This window comes from Ictalurus punctatus, chromosome 14 (genome assembly GCF_001660625.3).
Source record: "Ictalurus punctatus breed USDA103 chromosome 14, Coco_2.0, whole genome shotgun sequence".
Taxonomy (NCBI): Eukaryota; Metazoa; Chordata; class Actinopteri; order Siluriformes; family Ictaluridae; genus Ictalurus; species Ictalurus punctatus.
This window is the reverse complement of record NC_030429.2, coordinates 6265684-6289429: the sequence shown is the minus strand read 5'-3', so window position 1 is coordinate 6289429 and position 23746 is coordinate 6265684. Positions and strand designations below refer to the sequence as shown.

At 39.2% G+C, this 23746-nt stretch overlaps 1 protein-coding gene across 4 annotated transcripts in view; it reads right to left on the bottom strand.

Moving 5' to 3' along the window:
* stox2b (storkhead box 2b) overlaps positions 1 to 23746 on the bottom strand; it is an 84515-nt gene that overhangs the window by 27505 nt on the left and 33264 nt on the right. The window lies entirely within an intron of this gene.

Sequence of the window (23746 nt, the reverse complement as noted above, 5' to 3'; positions counted from 1 at the left end):
CGTTAGTCATGTATTTAATACATAAGATCACTTTTAAACCATCTATATTTCTGTAGTTTGAGTAAATAGTGAAAAAGAGAAAAGGAACTATTTTAGACACAGCACTCGACTCTCATACACGTGCTTCATCGGAGGGGGATTTTCTGTAAATTCTACAAAATATCTTCTGGTCTGTACTCATCATGATACATTGTAACTTGATAAACAAACAATGTTACAGTCCATTTTTCTGAGGATATCACTGGTTCTGTCAGTACTGTGTCTCAAAACACAAATGGCACTGTGGCATTGTTTGTAGATAGTGAATAGGAGGCCAAAATGGTGTTCCTGTGAATCCCAGTTTGAATAAGTAACGTAAAAGCATTAACTATCAGTGTCAAGAAGGCATTAATCGAGCAAAACACATACAATAAACATGAAACTAAATTAAGGTTACCGATTAGCGCTTTCTTGTGTTTTCCTTTGATTACGAACGGCACATTCTTCCTCTTCTGTGGCTTATACAAAACAAACCTCGGTCTAAAATTACAGACTCATTAATAACGTCAAATACTAATTAATAATTTTCATCTACATGATATCTACCATTATTTTCATGCCACTAGTTATATTGGCATGTGTGTTATTGAAGGCCCAGTTTCCCAACAGCATCAGTTTCGCAAGATCATCTTAACTACAATCGTTCTACAATTTAACTAGGATCTATGCTGTAATGACTGCATAATCGTGCAAAGTTGTACAATCTAGTTAGACTTGGTTAGATATATAAAGCAGGATGTTGAGAAAAAGCAATACTATTAGTTGCTTACTATTATTACTACTGCTATTAATATTATTTCTCTTAACATAAGTATCAGTTAGAGCCGATATTTGTTTCGTACTGGTAATGTTGTATTGCTGTTTTGATAGTGTACCGTGAACAGGCATGCCAATAAAGCGATCTTTGAGTTTGGGACTACAGGATACTGACCAAACTAATGTAAACAGAACAGAATGGACATTCTTTAGTGTAATTTGCAATATACATTCTAGTCTGTGCTTCAACTTGTGTGAGTCTGTGTGATATGGAAAGACTCTGACATGGTGTCCGCAACAGTATTGGAAAGTCTTTAAAGAGGAAAGTAGCTAACGCTTGCTCACAAAGTAGCTAGAAGTCACCAGATGTCATTTGGCACATTCACTGAATTTTCAGGATTGTTTGCATATCGAAATGTGTTACATGTAGGAAGTAGACTTTTATGAGAATAGAAAACAATACAACTTTTTAAATTTATATATATATATATATATATATATATATATATATATATATATATATAGAAAGAAGTCCTCTTTGGGCACGGCACCATGAACTAACTACTCACACATCAAGAAATCAAACAAGATGAATGGTCTGGAAATAAACTTACAGGAAATGATAACGGATGGAGTAGCTCACTTTTATTACTTGCAAATATCACCAAGAAAAGAGTTTAAAAATGATGAGCAGAAAAGTGAGTGGATGGACAAACAATGGTGCTCAGCGGTTGGCCGTTGTGGCTTATACAAAACAAACGTTGCCAACAACAGAGATCAGTTATTGGTTGTTGGTAAAATAGGGTCATGTAAGTGAAAGTCAGTCAGGCTTTACAAACTTGTGGTGGGTTAACCGAACCTCTTCTCTTAACTCATATAACCAGCTGCTGTAGAGCTGTATCGGATGTAGGACAGTCATTCATGCCTGTTCAAGAAGTTGCTAGACTCTTTTAAATAAATAAATAAACAAACAAACATTTAAAATTCAGTCTTGCAACAAAGTTGGCAACACCGATCAGCAAAGAGAGTGTAGTTAAGGTGACAATGATATGTGAGAGGAGGAGGTGGAGTGAGGGAGCGGGAAGGGGTGATGTATGAGAGTGGGGGAAGGGCAAATCATCTAAGGAGACGTTACGTGACACAATGGCCCTCTGGTCTTTCAGATGCCCTCTGTGGATATGCCTCACCCCCACACACACACCTCCCTATAACTTTATGTTCCCACGCCTGGCTGCCCAGAAAAGGGGAGCAGGGCCAACAATCAGGAAGTTTAAATTACAAGACAGGCCAGTTTCTTAATGACAGTACTACAGTTCATTACCGTAATTAACTTCAAACACAAACAGGCTGATTAGAGTTCGCTGAAACATGTTGATATTGCTGATATATCGAAGGCCTCGGTTACGGTTCATGGACTTGTAATCTAAAATAGTATCTTTTTCATTTTTTTCATAAACATGGCTGACCGTAAACGATGACTAATTTTAAACAAGAGGCAGGGACATGTGTATGGAATGCAGAGAAATATAACGAACCTAAAGCATCTCGAGAGAGCTTACCATGGTTTCTAAAAGCCAGACAAAAAGGTTAACCATCAATTTTCCAAATTCAAACTATTTAAATGGCACTATAAGGACGAAGTGGTGGGCCTCCAATCCATCATGGCTGACAGCGTGTTACAGCAGGGAAATCCTCGGCATGCTGAGTGTATTCCCTCAGCCATGACGGAGCATGCGCTCTTCCTGCACTCTCTGCACTTCAGGTCGTTACCTCCTGATGTGTGAAAACACAGAGCAGGTGCTGCTTCAACAAATCACCAGCCAAGAGGGAGCGGCTGTAGGCCACCACACGCCTGCGTGATCACAACCTCCCTCTGGAGTTCATCAGAGTGCTGAGCTTTAACAAACCTCAGAGCTGCATGCACGGCACAAGAAAGGGGGATTAACCTGAGCAGAATGAATTTGTAGAAAAGTCAAAGGAAAGACTTCATTACTTGTGCTGAACTATTAAATACTTTTTGAATTTGAAACACGAGAAACAGTCATCAAATATTGTAGCTGTGGATTTTCAACAGAGTGCTTAATTATTACAGTATACAGCAATCACAAGTCCTATATATCACAAGTCCTTCTGTGTAATATTATTAATGGGCATAAAACAAGCGTTCAATTTAGGTTGCGTCTTGGGGGTACAGAGATCTCCCTAGTTCGTGCCAGAGCTCCGCTAGTTATCTCCTACATCAGACCATGTCATTTATTACATGTTGATTGCAAATTATACCACAGCACTGTTGAATTCTCAAAATCAAGATCAGACATAAAGTGTTGGTTTGTTTTTTATACCATGACAATAGTTCCTATTGTAATTCAAATCACAGGTTTGTAATCAAGCATGCGCTCTAATCATCGTTTCTATAGTAACAGCTCATTCACAGGGACTTGTTTAGAGTTCACATAATCCAAATCTAATGATAAAATGATTTAAAAGAATTTTTTTTTATTAACTAAGAAAATTGTGCAGTAGTTGAGATGTTTTAGTTTTCTTTAAGGAGACGATTATTTAACACTGCTTTAAGGAATCTCAGTGTTTTGTAACAGATAAAGCTGTTCCTTTATGTTTTCTACCATGGGAAAGTCTTCAGGACAGAGGAGCTTGGTGCTTTCCGGTTTCTCAGTAGACTGCATTTTTGTCTCAAGTTCAAGAAAGAGGAGGAAAAAAAAAGAAAAAAAAAGGAGAGGCTGGTGACTGATGTTTTTAATTGGTATAATAAGTAACTGACTTGTTTAGAAATTCAACAAAAAAATTCAAAAAATGTAACTACAAATGGATAAAATGACAATGCATCATTCTTTAATGTAAAAAAAAAACGGTTGACGTTGGCTGTGGTAAAAGAGGAATAATAAGTTCGGGTTGTGCTGTTATACTAATTTAATATGAATGTAATGAAACAATAGGGGCAGTACCTGTGCTACACATTAACGGTTGGCTGTGATATTAGATATTAGATAGAGAGGCTAAAATCTAATATCCATTAATAGCTCAACAACAAAACTAATGTTGATAAATGAATTATAACAAAGGTATATGTTTGTCAACTGAAAACCTTTAACCTAAATTATTAGTTGCATTTTTAATCTATGCCTCTTTGCCTTGTTTGGGTTCATGACTAGATTTTCATGTTTTGTTTCCAAATGTAAATTTTTTTAAATGCTGGCTAAATACTTTCATTAGAAAGTCCAACTTGCCACACACTTGGGGCAATGTGTCTGTGCATTTTGAAGCTTTGGTTTCATTACTGTCCATGGGCATACACTCTTCTTAAAAAAAAAAAAACAACAAAAAAAAAAACAATAGAAACCATCACAGAAATTCTAATGTTTTCCACTACAAATACCATTACAAACCCTCAGATAACCATTAAAACCATTACATTATTGGTCCTTAATGGTATCCACCAAATATAATGTTCCACCAATAGAAGGATACAAATTACCATTAGAGAACTAAAGAGACCATTACAGTTTCCATTAAAACCAATACAATTCCAAGTACCACCATTACAAATTCTATGAGGGTTTCTATTGCTTTTTTTTCAGCAGGGCAGTTAAATCCAAGTTTTAAAAATTCCTTACTATACTTGGAGAATTTTCCTGCTTTGCTTGGATGTTCCTCCTCTTATGATTTTATTTCACTGACAATGTGTCTCTCCATTTTAAGTGATTTTAAGTGAGTCCTAAAACCTAAAGCTGAAGAGATTTTTAGCCACAAAAATAATGATTTAGCTAGATAATACTGTAATTTACTTTGAACTCTCACGTGTTAAGTAGTATCTCATGACATGAGCAATAATTAATTCAATCAACTTCTATCACTTTTGACTTCTCGGTCTCTCCAGGATTTTGCGATCACAGAAATTAACGCAAAATTAAAGAAACGCCGCAATTTTCGGAGGAGCTTGCAATTTTTCGAAATTGCTGCAGATTTTCCGCAGATTTGGGCAAAGACGCGTCATGTGATGTCATCACAACACGCATTCAGCCAAAGCCATCTTTGATTCACGTGTGTCCAACATGAGTACAGCTAAAAGGTCTCATTGACCAACAATTATCACTGTGAAAGACCGTGTAAAACAATTTTGTGCAATTACAACTTCGCCAATTCAAGTAGTTCCCTTTCAAAGGGAACTAACCATTGCATGAACTTCACGCTGTGGGAAGCACCCTCATGCGTGACCTGTATCTGAAGCTTGTGTAACATCATGCCTATTCATAAGCCTGCTGTGACTGGGAGACGTGGCAATTAAGTGTGTCGCCTGATATAAAAACAGCACCTGTGAACCGCGCAGACAGCCTTATTTTCTTCAGCGAGACTGCATGTCAGTCATTTGTGTAACGCTTGAAAAAGACTTATTTTCTCTATCTTTTTTTTTTTTTTAAAGAGAAAAGTATGAATGAGAGAGAATTCAGGAAGTGTGTCATGCATTTCTCCTGTTTCGTCGGGGGGGGACGACGACACATTTTCTGTGTTAAATGTCTAGGGATGGAGGACGCCAGGGCAACCCTCGAGCAGTCTGTGTGCATTGTGAATGTCTCACAATTAGGCAGCTCTGCTCGCAGCTCGTTCTCTTCTCGGCTAAAGGGAGTTGGGTTTCAGAGCCTCACGGATCTGGGCTGGCCGCTGGTGAGGCAGCCAGCCAGCTCAGGTCCTGGGGATATAGATATTCCTGGGGATGTGGATCTAGAAGAGGAGCTAGATACAAGCGCTGCTCTATCTCTTGCGCTGTATTCCGGGTCCGTATCTCCACCGGATTTTGGAGCTTGCGTTGCAACTTCTCCTTCCGCTATGGAAAGCCAAAAAAAACAAAACCTCTCTGATTCCGAATATCCAGAAAGAGGGTGCCATTGCACCAAAAATGGAGAGCAGCTCTCAAGCATATAAAGAGCTGCTTGAAGTGATTACTAAGGCAGAAAAACTAAATCTAGACTGGCCCAGGGAAAAGGAAGTGGCTTGTAGCAAGCTGGACAAGCACTTCTCCCCAGTGAAAATAAATCTCCCTCATACCACAGAAAACTCCCCTTTTTTTCCCAGTAGTGCATGATGAAATATCACGCTTACTAGCCATATTTATAACCTCATGACGACAGATTATTCAGCCATCATGGGGAATGAACGGCACGGCTATTCAGCTATGCCGAAGGTAGAGGAAGCGCTTGCAAGATACCTCTCTTCATCGACGGCAGGAAATTTAGGGGGGCCAGCTTTGCAATCCAAGCCATGTAAGGTCACCTTGGCATTGGTGGGCAAGGCCTATGCAGCAGCAGGTCTTGCTTGTGGGTCACTGCATACTATGACAGTGTTGCAGGCCTACCGAGCAGACCTGCTGAGTGAGCTTGACATACAGTGGCGTACAGCCATTTCCTTCACAGTCATTTCAAGTTTGTCAGCGCTAGTGCAAGGGTGGCACAGAAGGCGAGTGTGGTGGCCCATCTCCCCCTGCAGAGAGCCAGGGGAACTGGGTGGCCACAGTCACAGCTTGCTAATAGGCCTGATCTGAGAATGATCAAAGGCCAAGCAGACAAAGAAGGAGTAGTCCTGATAGGCCGTGGAGGGACATATCAAGGGGCATGAGGTTGTTAGGGCAGTTAGCCCCAAGTACTACTGGAGGGCCACACCTAGCCAAGGCTGTACTAAGTTTTCAGTCTTCTCTGGTCAGTGAGCTGTCACAGGGCAACAAAAATCTTGCGTTCCTCCAACAGAATGGGGAATAGTTAACCTTTATGAAAAGACCATCTGGCAGCGTGGAAACTACTGCCAAATGTGTCACCATGGGTTCTGTCTACCATAGAAAAGGGTTAACAGGTCCATTTCAGACCTTGACCCCCCCCCTTTTCAGAGGTATGCTCACCACAGTAGTCAGCACAGAGCAGGGCCCGATGTTAGCACAGGAAGTAAGATCCCTCTTGGAAAAGCGGCCATAGAAAATGTACCCCATTCCCTGAGGGAGGGAGGTTTTTACAGCCATTATTTCCTTGTCCGCAAAAAAGATGGGAGTATGCAGCCAATTTTAAATCTGTCTCATCTGAACCAGGCTCTTCGGACATACAGGTTTCACATGTTGACGCTCAAACTTATTGTTCCACAGTTTCAGTTTGAGGTCTTGTTTGTGATGACAGATCTAAAAGGATAGCATAGAAATATCGGCCCGTCACAGGAAGTTCCTGAGGTTCACATTTGGAGGCAACGCCTACCAATTATGGGTTCTTCCTTTCAGGCTAGCTTTATCCCCTTGCACCTTCAACGAGTGCATGCCTTTCTGGCTCCCTTGCTACTCCAGGGTATCCATGTACTAAACAACCTGGATGACTGGTTAATTCTAGCACAATCCAGGAAACTGGCGATTCAATATTAAGATGTTGTTCTCGCCCACATGAAGTGCTTGGGGCTCAGGTTGAACCTCAAGAAAAGTATCCTTTCTCCAGTGCAGAGGACAACTTTTCTAGGGTTTATATGGTATACGATAAGGGCATTTCTATTCCCAACATGCATAGGGTCAGTCACATCAACATTGAGCAAGATAAAGCTGGACCTGGGCATCCCCTCCAGTCTCTACAAGAGAGTGTTGGGGCTTATGGCAGCAGCATCCAATGTCATACAATTGGGCCTATTGCACGAGACCGTTTCAGTGGTGGCTGAAAAGTCTGACAGTCATCCTGTCAAGGCAGGGGCTGAGGCCCAGGGATTGGAGGCTCCATCCACAAGAGGTGGAGTCCATATGGCGGCTGTTCGGCCAAGTAGAAGTAGATGTGTTTGCCTCCAGGGAAACAACACACTGCCCGTTGTGGTTCGCCCTCACTCCTCCCGAACCATTGGGGCGGAACACCATGGTGCACATGTGGCTGAGGTCACGTCTGTATGCTTCCCCCCCCCCAATCGCTCTGCTCCCAGAAATTCTAGCGAGACTTCACCAAGACCGTCTACATCTTCTGCTAGTAGCACCTTATTGGCCAGCTTGAATATGGTTCTCGGAGATAATATCCCTGTGAGAAGGCACTCCTTGGGAGATTCCCATCGCAAAGGATCTACTGTCTCAAGCAGAAGGGCTGATTTATCACCCTTGGCTGAAACTATGTATACTGTGGGTCTGGCCCCTGAGGGGCACACACTCATAGATTGTGGTCTCACAACTGAGGTTGTAGAGACTGTGTTGAACGCAAGTGCCCCATCCTGGAGGAAATTGTATGCACTCAAGTGGACTTTTTGTCTCGTGGTGTGAGGAACGCCAGCTAGACCCAGTGAACTGCACAATAGCTACAGTTCTAGGGTTCTTACAAGGACATTTCTCAGCAGGGTTGGCTCGTTCTACAATCAGATCTATGGCTGCTATTTCGGGCAGCCACGCCCCTACTGATGGAGCCTCTGTGGGGCAACATCCTATAACATCGAGGTTTATGCGTGGCTGAGGTTCATCTGCAGACCACACATACCTTCATGGGACCTTTCTGTGGTCCTGCAAGGCCTGTCAGGTGCCCCATTTGAGCCCTTAAAGTCAGCCTCAGAGAAGCTTCTGACTATAAAGGTAGCTCTTCTGCTGGCCCTGACATCTCTCAAGCGAGTAGGAGATCTACAAGCTCTCTCTGTTGCCACTTCCTGCCCTGACTTTGCCCCTGGATTAGTCAAGGCCTTCCTATATCCTAGGTCGGATTATATTTCTAAAGTGCCTATGTCTGCTCCCTAGCCGGTAGTGTTGCAGGCTTTCTGCCCTCCTCCATTCCTCACACCAGAACAAGAGAAATTGCACCGACTGTATCCAGTAAGAGCTCTCTGTACTTACGTCCACCACTCTGGCCAGCGGCGTAAGTTGGAGGAGCTGCTGGTCTGCTTTGACAGTGAGAGTAGAAGTGATGCTGTGTCGAAGCAGCGCATCACTAATTGGATATTGGAAGCAATAAGCAGTACGGTCTCACAATGCCTCTGACAATGGGCATAAGGGCTCATTACACTGGGGGGGTCGCCTCCTTGAAGGCTTTGGCCAAAGGGGTACCCTTACAGGATGTGTGTGCTGTAGCAGGGTGGTCTACACTGCACACATTCCTTCGATATTACAACCTGGATATACATTCCACAGCGGGCTTGAGTGTCTTGCAGTGACCCTCAGGCTCTGATCTTTTCAACAGGCCATGCCCTCAGTATTCTCATTCCCATAGCGTGAAGCTCACCCAACGTTGAGTTCCCTTTGAAAGGGAAAGTCTGGGATACGCATGTAACCCTGTTCCCTGAGAAGGGAACGAGATGGTTCACAGGCTTCCCACAGCGTAAAGTTCAGGCAACGTCTTATTCCATTCTCAGCGAACAGGGTTACATGCGTAACCCAGACGTTTTCCACAAAAAAATTCAGTAAGTCGAATTGTAAATTTTGAAAAAAGCTGCAGAAAAATCAAGCATTTTTGGCTTGATCACAAAAAAAACTTGGCGAAATCCTGTACAGACAGAATTATGAGGCTTAAGTTTATATAGAAGATTATATAGTTTAATTTTTTATAGTTTATCATTTTATTTTTACTTTAATGTGTCACTGACATTTTATCACTGTCTTACAAACCACCTGCAATGCTACCACAAACCCATGGTTGGGAAACCCTACATTATATCAAAAGGTTTCTTCAATGGAACAAAATGTATGATGTGGAACAAACTATTACACACACTTAAAGAGCAGTTAGGTAGCTGCATTTGTTTTTATTATATATTAAAAAAGTTTTTCCAAGTCCACTGGGTTCATGACCTATTTCCTCCCAATACCAAGCATGGAAAACAAAAAAAAGCCGTAACCCTTTTGTTCAGTCCAAAAACACAAAACAAAACAAAACAAAACAAAAAAACACATTAAACTTACAGATCTGTCATGTGTCCTTTTGTGTAATTTATTCTTTGATTGGACAATATGTGTTTAGTTTATCTATGTTTAGTTTAGCTGTAACATATTTTGGCTTGCTGTGATTCTGCTTCAGCCACTCAAGTTTTTAGAGTAAAGTGGACTCAGTATTAGCACTTTAGAGAAAAAAAACACTTCAGGTCATAGCAGCTCCAGCATAATAATAACAACTCTTTCACATTTCCCATTAAATTTCATGATGCACTACAAACCAAAATAACAAACTATTGTAAAACAACCTCATTATTTGCATTGAAACCCTGAGCGCAGGCTTCAGCGTATGCACTTTCATCTGGTTCTGCTTTATCATTCAAATCAGCTCGCTGTGCAGACACACTATGGAAACATGAAGCAAACAAACAGCACCAAGCAGTAACGTGATCTCAGAAACTACTATTTAAATCGAACAGTGTGAAAAATGAAATACCAAACAGCCTGGATTTGAGATTGCTTCCTACCTGCAATGAGATTAATGTCACATGAGAGAAAACAAGTGAAAAGGGCGTGAGAGAGAAAATTGTGTGGCCATAAAAAAAAGTAGGACGTGCCATAAAGTGCCGAGAGTTATGCCTGCTATTCTTAATGCAACACTAACAAGCACTAAAAGACACAACCTTGAACACATTCTCAGGCACTCTTAAACAGAAGTGCACACATTCAAATTTGCTTAATGAAAGCACAACACTAGCACACACCCCAATAAAAGAAAAACAAAGCGGTTTTTCAATTACCAATCTTCGCTGATACTGCAGGGTTAATATAATATTTATTTATGAAAAGATCCTGGGACAAAACGTGCAGAAACATGAGTGTTTCTCAATATCCAAAGAATAATAAAGCTCAAAAGGCTGAGCAGTTTAAGTAACCACACAAGTGACATTTCTATCCAAATGATTACACAAGTTGTACTCAAATTTTAAAAAAGTGGCATAGCCACATCTATGAGGAGGAACAAGCTGACAAAATGAAAACACCACCAGCCAAAAACCATACAATCATACGTTTCTATCTATTAGTTAAACAGTACTCAAGCTGTGCTATGTTCTACATAACAAGCTATATTAGCTGTTAGCTAGTTGAGCATTTAATTAGCAGTACCAATAATTCTTTAGAGATATTATAATGCAATACGGGTATTACTGCAACGGATTTCCCAAACAAAGGGTGGAGAAAGGTGAATTGAGGCTGATTCCTTAGCTGTTTTGTTCGATGTACTATACTCTGGGTGATTAGTGGTGGATAATTTTGCGCATGATTTTGTAGACTTTCCAAAACCATGTGGAAATTAGTTAATCTGAACTGGGTCGACGATGTAGCATGGCTTTCCCCCAGAACTGGAATACTTTAGGTCTGTCAGTGCAGGCTGTTTTCCTTCAAGTGTGTAATAATTAGAGCCACAACTAATCAATAAAATCGATAATGATTGATTATGAAAATCGTTGTCAACGAATCTCATTATCAATTAGTTGGTCTGGCACATTTACTCAAACGCGTTATTTCTGATCCGAAAACATACAATCAGAAACATGGCAGAGAGTACAGACCAAAGCTGTTCCCCAAATAACATACTGTGCAATTTACCGTCTTGTGTATGAATTTTAGAAAGGTAGTATTGTCTCAAATGGAACGCCAACGTTTTAAATTTTCTTTTTACTAACTGTAATTACAGTCTTTCACAAAAGTGAGTACACCCCTCACATTTTTGTAAATATTTGATTATATCTTTTAATGTGACGACTCTGAAGAAATGACACTTTGCTACAATGTAAAGTAGTGAGTGTACAGCTTGTGTAACAGTGTAAATTTGCTGTCCCCTCAAAATAACTCAACACACAGCCATTAATGTCTAAACTGCTGGCAACAAAAGTGAGTACACCCCTATACAGTATCTCAGGTAGACAATACTACCTGAGTGTGCATATGACCTCAGTGACACATGAGGTCATATGCACATTTAGCAGAATACAATTCTGCTGAAAGAATCAACAACAATGAATTTCTTAATTTTACTGTTTGTCAAATGTTACATTTTATGCCCAACATGACCTCAGTCCCCATCAGACGGAGGTGTAAATGTCAAGTGACGGCAGAAAAAAAAAGTGTGCAACCCAAGTTCTCTAAGGCATGGGAGCATTTTATATTAAGCCACTGAGAAAACTGTAACCTGTAAACCTTACAAAGCACATCTTGTGTAGCACGGAAGCACGATAGTGATGCACGAGCACAAGCTTATGTTTTTATCCAAAAATGCTCCACTGTGTGCAAGGGGTTGGGGAAATCGGTGTGAGTTGCTTAAAAGGTTTAGTTTAATTCAAGTTTATCATCATTATATGCTGTATTTGCACTCGTTATTATGACGGAAGTGATCTATTAGTAACGAGGAAGTGTTGCTCCTCACTCGCAGCGTAGACACGGTGATAAACAGTGGGAGCACAAGTAGATCTGTAATGTCAAATTAAAATGATCAAAGTAAACATAAGTAAAACAATACGCCTAAAGGCAGTGTGTAACAGAAACCGTAAGGTGCAGTGAAAGTGAGTCTTTTATTATTAGTCTAGGGCTGTAGTTTAAATATCAGTGCTTTTTTTGCATCCATATATGGACATACAGTTGTGTTAATACCAAGTTTTAGTCTGAAGTTTATATATGCAACACTCAGATTATAAATTTTAATTTAAATAAATGAAAAAATTTAATTTTTTTTAATCCAATTAATCGGAAAAATAAATAATTAATAATAACCGGCTGATTATTCGATTATGAATTATGAATTGATCATCATTAGTTGCAGCCCTAGTTATAATACAATAATTATTCAGGTGAACTACCTGTATTAATACTGCTTCTCCACTGCCACCCTGGTCCCAGCACATACTTCATGAAATATTACATGAAATTCCTCGCATTTAGCGAAAGCAATTTATCACATTATACAGCACTTTTGTGACATTGCTTACTCTGACATTGCTAATTAATTGACTTTGCTAATTGTTAATACTGTGACTACTAATTGTTCATTTTGTGACATCGTTAATTCTGTGACTTTGCTAATGGTTAATTCTGTGACATTGCTACGTCCTTGATAAGGTGTATCAAGGACGTATTGGATGATTTATAAATTGGATGATTTATAAATTCATCCAATGTATAAATCTCCATTTGGACTGATGATCAGAATTGATTTAAGTGATACACATTTTTACAATAGCAACAATTCAACTGGCTGCACTTTAAATATCATCTCATCAGGGTGACATTTTACTCCCCACTTTCTTCAGAGATGGAATTTTCTTCACATTTTTAATTGTGACAATGCTAATTTTATGACAATTTTTTTTTGATTTTGCTAATTTTGTGTCTGCCAATATTGTGACGTTAATTTCATATGTACATCTGGCTCAGAGCGTTACAATTACAATTAATCTTCTAAAACACCAATGGTGCTTCACTGATATAGTATTGAATTTTTTTTATATTATTTGCATACAACAAAGCGTCGGTGCTGTCCGATACAAATACATTCACTCAAACATATGTTTTGTAATTAAATTTTTTGTACGGAACATACCAAAGCTAACAAGAGTTTTCAATGGAAAATTACCCCAAGCCTAGACATTATGTGTCCCAGCCATCACTTATCGAGTGTGTTTCAAAGTGTTAAAGGATAAAAATAGCACAAATGAACACCATCCCCATCTGTACAGAGTGGCTCTGTGCCCTGAGAGAGTCATGATGATAAAATGTGGTTAAACTGGTAGATAAATTAATTAGAAATAAATCTCTACATTGCAGTTTATGATGACGCTTCTGTTCTGTAGACATAAATTTCCTCTCAGGGTTGCAGTGAGAGACAGAGAGAGATAAGAAGAAAAGCTAGAAAGGAAAGAGAGCGGGCGTTTTGGGTTAATCTGAGCAGAGAGAAGGTGCACAGCGTGTGTGTGTTTCTACATAGAGAATAATGTTGCATCAGGAAACCGAGGGGCAGCCATAGGTTAACAAGTTCATTTCAATCCCAGCATGCCCTGCTCTGAGTGCATGAGAGCTGCTGTGTCAAAGGGAGACGACGCGATGCAGCGCGTGTGTGTGAGATGGAATAAAAGCAAAGTAAATAAGGCTGCGTTCACAAGGACGTATATAATGTATCCATTATAAACACAGCTCGTGCTATTCATCATGCTATACAGGAGGAAGGAATTACAGTACAACAGGCACCAAAGCATGGCAACGTGTGAAAATTACACAGCGTTATTTTTGTTGGAAAAAGTCCAACCAGAGATATTTTGATGTCGCGCCAGTACAAGAAGGTTTAAGGCGGGACTTCATGCTTTGGATATCGATTGACACACGAACAGCTAGCTATGATCAAATTCGAAATGTGGAATCTTGCTAAAATGAAGCTTTATAAGATATTACACGTTAGCAAAATTACGTTGCTAACAAAAATTTTAATTCTGATGTTCTTGTTTATATGCTGCAATTTTATATTTGCTTGAAAATACAAATTCCAAATTCAACTGTAAAAACAATGTATCAGTGTTAGCATGCTAGCACTGCAGGCATTAAACAGCACTCGAAGGGCTTCTGAATCTCCATGGCATCAAACAATGTGGTTCGAGGATAAACCGGAATTTTTATTTCTAGATAATTTAATAAAAACGTTTTTCTAACTGAAACATATTGTTCCCTTCAGACCAACAACCACCAACAGGTCCAGCTTACAAGTACCCATGTTTGTGGACAGAGGTCAGTGTTTTTCTTGCCACCAGGAAAAACAAACACACCTACACAACCAACCAGTAAAGCATATCATTGTATTTTTGACAGATGCCTAATATCCTTGTGAAATTCATATTGAAATGAAATCTGCCAAGCAGCCCAATAGTAAGCATGAAGTGTTAAACAATGCTAACTCTAAAGCTTTAATAAATGCTCAGTGGTCTCCTATCTCTATATAAGGGCAGGGAACCGAAAATTCAGGATGCACTTGGACGAAATCCGAAACTGCATTTTTTTAAAAAAACCCATTTTAAAATATTTTTTTTCTATAATTATATTAATACTAGACTTTTTAATTCATTTCATGAATTTAAAGAATCTGAATTAAAAACTACAAACCTATAAAATGGTCACACTTTTATTGAAATTAACACACCAAAACAAAAACAATATTAAATATATTATTCTTCATTCAGTTTTGTAACAAATTTAACAGATATTTTTTTTTTTTAGCCAATTATCCAAACAATGCAAAGTTCTAGAAAACTATTATGATATGCTAAACAGCAGTCAAGTAATCAACTAGGTATGTAAACATATTACCACGTTAATTAAAGGTTATTGTGCAAAACAACAGCAAACGAAACAAAATAATGTCCTTTAAATCGTGGATCCAGTAATGTTGCAATGCAACGATAACCACTGGCTGGCTCGAGAGTGAAATCTGAGCGCCGAGCACTTATAGCACTTATGGCAGCATATATTTTGGTTCACATTTTCGGCCTTTTTTCTCTTTCAGCCAAGGGTTGAAAATTTTCAGCCGAAATTTTTTATAGTGATGCATCGACAATTCTAGAGGGCTGAGACGTCTGTACCAGGAGCTCCTGACCATGAGCTGCAACTATGTTGTACATTTCTGGTAGACATTTAACTAAAAGTAAATTTGCATCTACTAAGCACTGTGTAACAAGGCTCAATATGCTGTATTAGCTTACAAAACTCAGCGTCACATATTGATATCATATTGCGTCTTGTACAAACCTACAAATTATTAACATTAGTTTTTTTTCTAGATAAATCCTACATACAAGCGCTATAAATATACTTAATTTGATCCTTAATCCGATAATGTATATACAAATAGCAAAAATATTTTTTTATAAATGTATATACACAAATATATTATATATTATATTAAGAGTAAGAAAGTATCGAGCTAAAAATAAATAAATAAATTCATACATACATACATAAATAAAGTTGTCATATACTTCTGTGTCGAGACGGAGAGAGGGGGATTATGGGTAGACATGGCAAGCAGAGACATACTCCCTCCCAGTCCTCCCACAAGCTAAACTACATTTTGCGCATATCTTCTGCGCTGTCTCGGGTGAAAGCCAATTGCTTGTGAGTGAGGTATGTCTGATTGCGGATACGGACATTTTCTCAGGTGGTTTAATCCGATTTAAATTAACATTGTTGGAATCAGAGTAATAATGTTACTGTCAAGTACACCTGAACAGTCTGTACAGGATTTCACAGAGTTCTCGTGATTGTTGCACCCAAAAAAGCTTGATTTTACTGTGGCCTTTTTCAAATTTTTTCTTTTTTTATTCTTTCAGAAAACTACTTTAACTGGCGAAATTGCAATTGCACGAAATTGTTTTGCACGGTCTTTCACAGTGATGTTCGTTGCTAAATGAGACATTTTAGCTGTACTCATGTTCAATGCACATGAATCGAAGAGGGCTTTGGCTGAATGTGCGTTGTGATTATGTCACATGATGTGTCTCGGTTCACATCTGTGGAAAATCTGTGGTAATTGTTAAAAAATTGCAAGCTCTTCCAAATATTGCTGCATTTAATGGATTTTGTAAAATCGCAAAATTCTGGAGGGACTGCCTGAAGTGTAAACAGTAAAATTTTCCCTTGTCGCATCCCGTACTTTCTGTCTTCTAAAGATGAGCTTTCAATTCAATTCAATTTTATTTATATAGCACTTTTAACCTTGGACATTATAACAGACATTCTAAGCATGTGCTCCAAAACTGCTTTCTGAAAGTGTAGTCTGTTAAACACAGTAAAACGGCTCACTGAACGGATCAAAAATGCTCTGTAAAAATCGCCATTTAAACATCTTCCTCAGACTGGTGTCACTTACCGAATATTTGATTACGTGAAATGTTCCACAAGGATTTTTTTTATTATAATCGAGTAATAATACTTGATAATACAATAATAATAATAATAATAATAATAATAATAAAATAATATTTTTTATTTATAGTGTGCTTTGAGTGTAAGAAAAGCATATTATGAATAAAAGATATTATTAGTAGGGGCCAAGCACCGAAGGTGTGTAGACACGTATTGTATATGTTATTTTTCCCATTATTATTATTATTATTATTATTATTATTCCCCACTGGGAGTCTATGGAAGCCCTATGAACCGCAAGTAGGAAAATTATGAAATTCGGCAAACTAATAGATATGACCATGAATAGTATCTGGACCAATTACGGGCTCTCTAGGACCAACTCTGACAATAAATAACGTTTAAAGATGTTAAAGCAAAATAAACAAAAAGAGGTTTGAGCACCTTGCCTGTTTGTGCCAACCCGCAAACAGAACAGCAAAGAGAGAAATCTAATTTTATTTAAGCACGAGAATATTTCATGCAAGTGCAGTCGCTACACTTTGATATTCCTCCAAAAGCATGGTGGGAGCCAAGCCAAAATGTAATTATCCTGTATAGCACAAAGAAACTCTACTGAGTCTTTCAGGCTTCCCTGCAAATCTGCATACAATTTTTCATCCTGCGGAAAGTTCAAAGCCAACTACAACAAATATTCAGATACCGAAAACGATTAAGAGGGTTGCAAATGAGTCATTATGTAAATCTCAAGCTGTAACCGTTCACAGAAGTTTCCCATCGGTAGAGGACTGCAACCTGTAACGTAACATTTTATAATAGAAGTGGGATGATGAACTGCAGGCACTCACGCAACACTGGTATGAAAATAAGCCTGCCATTAATCATGCCAAATATACATATAAATTTATTAACCACATTCGGTGTATGCCATAACACAGTCTAATATAGTGGAGAACTTTCCACACACTACATATACATACCACTAAATGAATACTGAGCTATTAACGGGAAAAGAAGAATACGAATCTGGACATAAAAGATACTGGGAAGATACTCAACAATCTATCAAATTTTTTTTTTTTAAAAAGGTGATGACAATCGTTTCTGCATTAAAACGTTTTTTTTATGGCACTATTCTTTTCCCCAAAGATATGCTATTCATGAGCCAAGATTAAAACAAGAAACGGCCACAGGATTGAAACCATGACTGCGAGTTTCACCTCAGACACAAAGTGAACGCCAGAATGCGTACGGCTAAGACAGGCCGTGAAGCTGTCACTGAATGGATCAGTGTTTATAGTGGGATCCTGGAAGACCAAGAGAAGCATGGCAGATTGAAGAACGGTCATAAAATGTTGACAGAAACACAATACATTTTTATTATGACTTACGGTCGGCTGGACGACATGAAGACGGTCATGGCAGGGAGACGCATTCTGGTGGTTTACTATCCTGAAGGGTGCGTTTACATTTATTCGTTTGGTAGAATCTTTTATCTGAAAAGATTTACAGCCGAGACAAGCCATACAATGTGAGCATACAAATGAGGTTAAGGGTGTTTACTCAAGGGGCCAGTAGCGGCTCTCTGGAAGTACAGGGAATTAAAACAACACACTCAGGGCATTGGCGAGGAAGGGAGAGACCTGAATATTGGGTTAATATTATACAACAGTTACTTCCGGTCCACTAATTTGACGGTTTCTACAGTGTTCCGATAGTGCCTACATTTTCTATAACCACACTGGGACGTTCACTGTATGTATCAATCCGCTCGTCTGTGTTGGCCAGAAATAAAACCCACTTCCTAGTCCAAAACGTTTATCACAGTAGCATTAGCGACATCATCAGTGAACATGGCAAGCGATACTTTCGACTTAACATATAAAAAAGCTCATCAGATGAAGATGAAAAGGAAGACAAGACACCAATTTTCCCGGAAGCATCTTGAACAGGAACGTACAAATCATTGTGAGCTAGCTAGTGTGCTAGCCGACGTGATATAAAGTGAGTGCAGCCTCTTTAGGATCCATTTATGCTAGCGGAGCAAAAATAAACAGGACATTTGTTACTTACGAATGCCACTTACCCGATATCAAGTTTCTTATTTATAGAACTGTTGTGCGAAATCGTGTGGTTATACAGTATAACCGCACTCTTGCTAGAATGATATTGCTCAAATATGAATTTATCTTGGCCAATCCACCTACTGACATGTTTTTGAGAGGTGGGAGGAAACCAGAGAACCTGGAGGAAACCCATGTGGACGCGGGGAGAACATGGGAAACTCCACACAGAGTTAAGATCCGGAACTGTGAGGCCGAAGCACTAGCTTGCTGTCCCACCTCGGCCCATAACTGCTCTTTTTTCTTTAAATACAGAAGAGCAGAAATACAAAGACAACTTTCTGCAGATGTTAACATGTGGGGTTTTGTGGATGAGTAGACAGTTATGTTTTCAGGTGTCTGTAATAAAATATAATAAACTCAGACATTTAGACTGTGAATGAACACAAGACATGGGTAGCAGCTTTCACCAATATATTCTGTCACAGATGGTAATCACATTAGTGTATTATGAATATATGCCATAAGACAATGTGTCTGGAAGTTCAACCTACAGTTAGACAGTTTAATGAAAAAAATGTACAGATTTAGCTTGGAAAAAACACATATCCAAGCTTTAAAAGTGTCCTGTTTATTGAGATATAATCTTTAATGTATTTGGAGAGGACTGTTCTAGCCCTAAAAACTAAATGATCCTGTCTAAAAGCCTGTTTTATACGAGTATGACACACTCGATGTGCCACTGCTATGAACTAGCTAATGTTTTAAGTGAGTATTTTAGAAACGGTCTAAATTCCTTTGTCAATGTTCTTTATTTGTATTTGGTGAGAGAAAAATAAAGGAGGGAAAAAAAATATGAAAAGAGAAAGAAAGCGATCCAGAAAATGTCTTGTGCGATCCAAAATTGAAATGCACGCTGAAACATCGCAATTGATGAGCCAAGGATTCAGACTGAGGCCAACCAATCAGACCGAAGATCGAAGACGGGTTCCTCTGAATTCCAGCCAACCCGCCTCTGTGAGGATTCGCTTACGAGACAGTGTTCGACTGTTGACGCCAAGCTTGCTACACAGCATCACCACCAGTAGGTCAAATTACTTCCAGCGTAACTCTATAAGGGTTCAATTCAGCGCTGATGATTTTACTGTGTGCTAAGCTAACACGCTGTCATCAGCAGACGAAACACTGATGACTGAAACCAGAGAAACAGAGCTTTCCCCATTCACAACATTGTTATGACTGTCAGATGCAGTCCTAAGCTTGTTTGACATGGAGCAGACAGTAATGTGATAAAAAAAAAAAAAAAATGACACACACATGCTGTCATTCTCGTGTATAATCTTGCCCTAAAATGCACAAATGTTTTGATGGATCTGGAATATGCAAAGCTTTCATGATTATTTTTTTCTGAGCACATGAAGGAATGAAGGAACACATTCTGCTCACTTGATTCTTTCAGTTGTATACGATTATTTGCACAGATGCATGCACAGATAAAGCAGGGTTTTTTTTTGTTTTTTGTTTTTTTTTGTCCTGCCTGGAAACGCTACAAGTCTTCAGGCCCAGGCAGGCTGCTACTAATACTTGGGATTGCCCTTCAATTCATAAAAGCACTTCTAATGTGTGTTACTGAAACCACAACGATGATGGGTGGGGCTGTTTAATGCATGATTTATGGTAAGAAAAAAAAAAACACCAAATACAATTATTCATTATGAAAATGAATGAATGTCTCATTTATTAATGTTCAAAGCAAGCTTTTTTATGCAATAGAACTCAAGAGGTTCAGCTTGGCACTTCTGTGTCCGTGTGAGACTGGATTTGTGCATGCGCATGCGATTTGTCAAATCCTTGAAAACTTGGGACCTCTCCTTATAGGGTTATGTGTGACTTTTAAAAGACAGTCAAAGTTTCAGACTAAAAGATGGGAAATTTTCCTGAAATGGTCGGGATCGTTTCAGGCCTTCTTCAACTCTCTCTGGCCTTCTTCACGAACCTTTCTCTGGCCGTCTGCACAACCACAACCACAGACATCCTCTTTACCGCCATGAATTAATGATGCATTCTCAACTTATACATTCCCTCTCGTTCTCTCGCTCACACAGACACAGTCAATCTTCCTAATGGATCTGGGACCTTCTCCAAAAAGCCCCTGTTTGTATAATTTTAGGTTGTGTGATAGCCAGGTGAGATAACACAAACTCAAAAACTCGATGACCAGAAAATGAAAACCCACTGAAAAACTTTTAGACATTCAAACTGGAACACTCTTTGTTCACTAGAATAGCACAGTGGAGACTCAGGCTTGTGAATGTTGAAATGTACACCACAACAGTCCGGGGAACTGTAGCCAAAAGAAGTTAGTCAAAATAATTACATAGCGATTCTAAAAGCTGTATTTCATCAGGCTGCAAGATATCAACCAGAATGGAAACCCAAATACTCTTCGCATTAATCTGGAATCCGGCACTTCCTAACTGGCTGAGGCCTGCTTTGCCAAAAACATCCTAGCATGAAGATCACTGTAGATTAACATTACTTTGAATACCGTTGTTAAATCCCAGACTATTTTTGAGAGATCTAAACTTAGCCCTGATCACACAGCCTTGCAGTCCGGCAGTGTTTAATCCCAAGCTCAAGATCCAAAAAGATCTGCAGCTCTGAAATCTCCTGAAGACTTCTGAGGAGCCTCAAGATCTGCAGCACTGAAAACTCCTAACGTTCGATTCAGTTCGGTTCTCTTTGTATAGCTTGAACAAAAGACACACACAACTTAACAGAAATCAGGATACAGATTTAGATTCCTAATGAGCAAGCAAGGGGCAACAGTGGCAGGAAGGAAAAACTCCCAAAGATGATATTAGGAAGAAAACTTGACAGGACCCAGACTCAAAAGGGAACCCATTCTCTTCTGGGTGACACCGGACAGTGGGATTATAAACAACTACTCTTCCACAATTGTATACTCTAAACTCAGACAGTACAGAGTGTGTTGAAAGGATCCTCAGTATGGGCATCAGGGTCTTTTATGATTACAGCTGCAGTTTTTAGGTACTACAGGATCCAAGTGAAGTTATCTACTGAAGGACAGGTGAGAGTCTTGGGCATAAATTGTTGTAGTAAATGCAATCTGATGGATTTTTTAGAGACTAAAGATCTGCAGCTATAGTGACACCTGAAGATCTACAGCTATTATAACATGCAGTTAATAAAGATCCTTGGAAACAATCGAACATTAGAAGGAGGTGTATTATATTAAAGTGGCAGCGGTTCTCTGGGGGGTTAGAGCTTCAGAAACAGGTTTGACGATCCTGTTACTCAAGATTTGACAAGATAATTAAGAAAAAAATTAAGACACCGGTCCTTGTCTGCACAAAAAAATCCATAAAGAAAACATAAAAATAAGACAAGCATTGAAAAAAATGAAAGGGGGGAAAAAAAGAGAGAGAAAAAGAAATAATTACAGCGATAAAACAAAAAAGAACAGGATGGAGCCTAACCTAGTCACAGCTTGTATGCTACCCCAGAGCTTGCACTGTTGATCTCACAACAATGATGCTGATTGTGTGGTCACTGCTTAATACAACTAGCGCCAGGAACCTCTTGGCATGGGGTCACAATCCGTATGCTTACTCGAGCAGCAACATCATCACCACAGTACCATGTGAGGCAATTCTGACAGATTTAATATGCTGAAGTCATGCCATTAGCAATAATTCACTGTTTGCATGGTTTTATTTTAATAGCTATTAAAAGAATAGCAACTCGGTTTCTCTTTGAGTTGACCATTACTATTTCACCTCATTCAGAAGTTATAGGAAAACATCAGCACCTTATACAGATGCTTGCCTTAGAACAAAATTGGCCTCAAGTCCCACTCCCTCCATTTTGAATGGCAGTAAAGATGAAAAGTGACTGTTTTTGAAGCAAGTATACAGCATTATGAATTCTAAATTCGCATACATCTATAAATCAAAGTGTGTTACGAAACGGTATCTTCCACTAACAGCTCAACAGGAACAGGCCCAGTTCTGTTTCCCCAGTCATTTTCTCTTATGCTAGGCCTTTGTAATCTAAATCATACTCATTTTCCATAATGGCCACAATCATTTAACCTCTAACCCTCAATGTTGCTAGGAAACATGAAGAGTCGTTGAACCAATGTGAACTTGGCAGCTCCTGCTGTGCATCCATTCAGCATTTTTCTCTGTGCTGAATGAGCGCTCTGAAGCTGAAAAACCTTCAGCTCTCCTTCCCTATGATTAAGTAAACTGATCTCTAGCTGTTCTCATGCTACCATGCATATATTTGAGCTGGACATTTACCTTTTTCGGTTGCCAAATACTGAGCCACAATTCACTTTCCGCTGACACTGGGCACAAGTCAGGAAAACAAACGAATTTCCGGGCCCAACGTGTGGTACATTGGAAAAGAGACACCACAGGACACTTCTGGCTCCAAGTTTTAGCTTCAAGCTGAACCCAAGCAGAGGGCTGTCAACTTCATTGATGCCCCCTGCATCATGCAAATCAAGTGGAGATTAAATATTAACACCCATCCTTTTCCAACGCTCTTATTAGCAGGAAAGAAAATGCAATAATAGTGAGTTCTGCACCTGCAGGAACATGTTTTTTTTTTTTGTTTTGTTTTTTTCAGATCACCCATCTGGCTTGTGCATTGTACATGGATCTATACATGGTACAGGACATGGATCTGGGTTGTGTCTGTGGGTATATTGGACGTTAGAAAGATTTTCTGATGTGGGATTGCGTAAATACATTATAAATGACGCTTTATTAATGCCCAACAGAAAACCTCCTGGCACCATCGTATATCTATTGTGGACTGAACACATTGTGTCAAAATGCCCATTGATGTGCATAGACTATTAAAGCCAAGCTTGTTAGCAAGTTTGCCCAAACAAACTTAGACAAACTGTTCATGCCATATCATACAGCAAATGTTTAAATGGCCGCCATCATCTGCAATGCCTCACCAGCAGATGCTGCAACCGAGGGAAGGACTACAGACTCCTAAAAGTAGGTGACCTGTATCTCGTGGCCTTGAAAGGCATGCTTTTAGC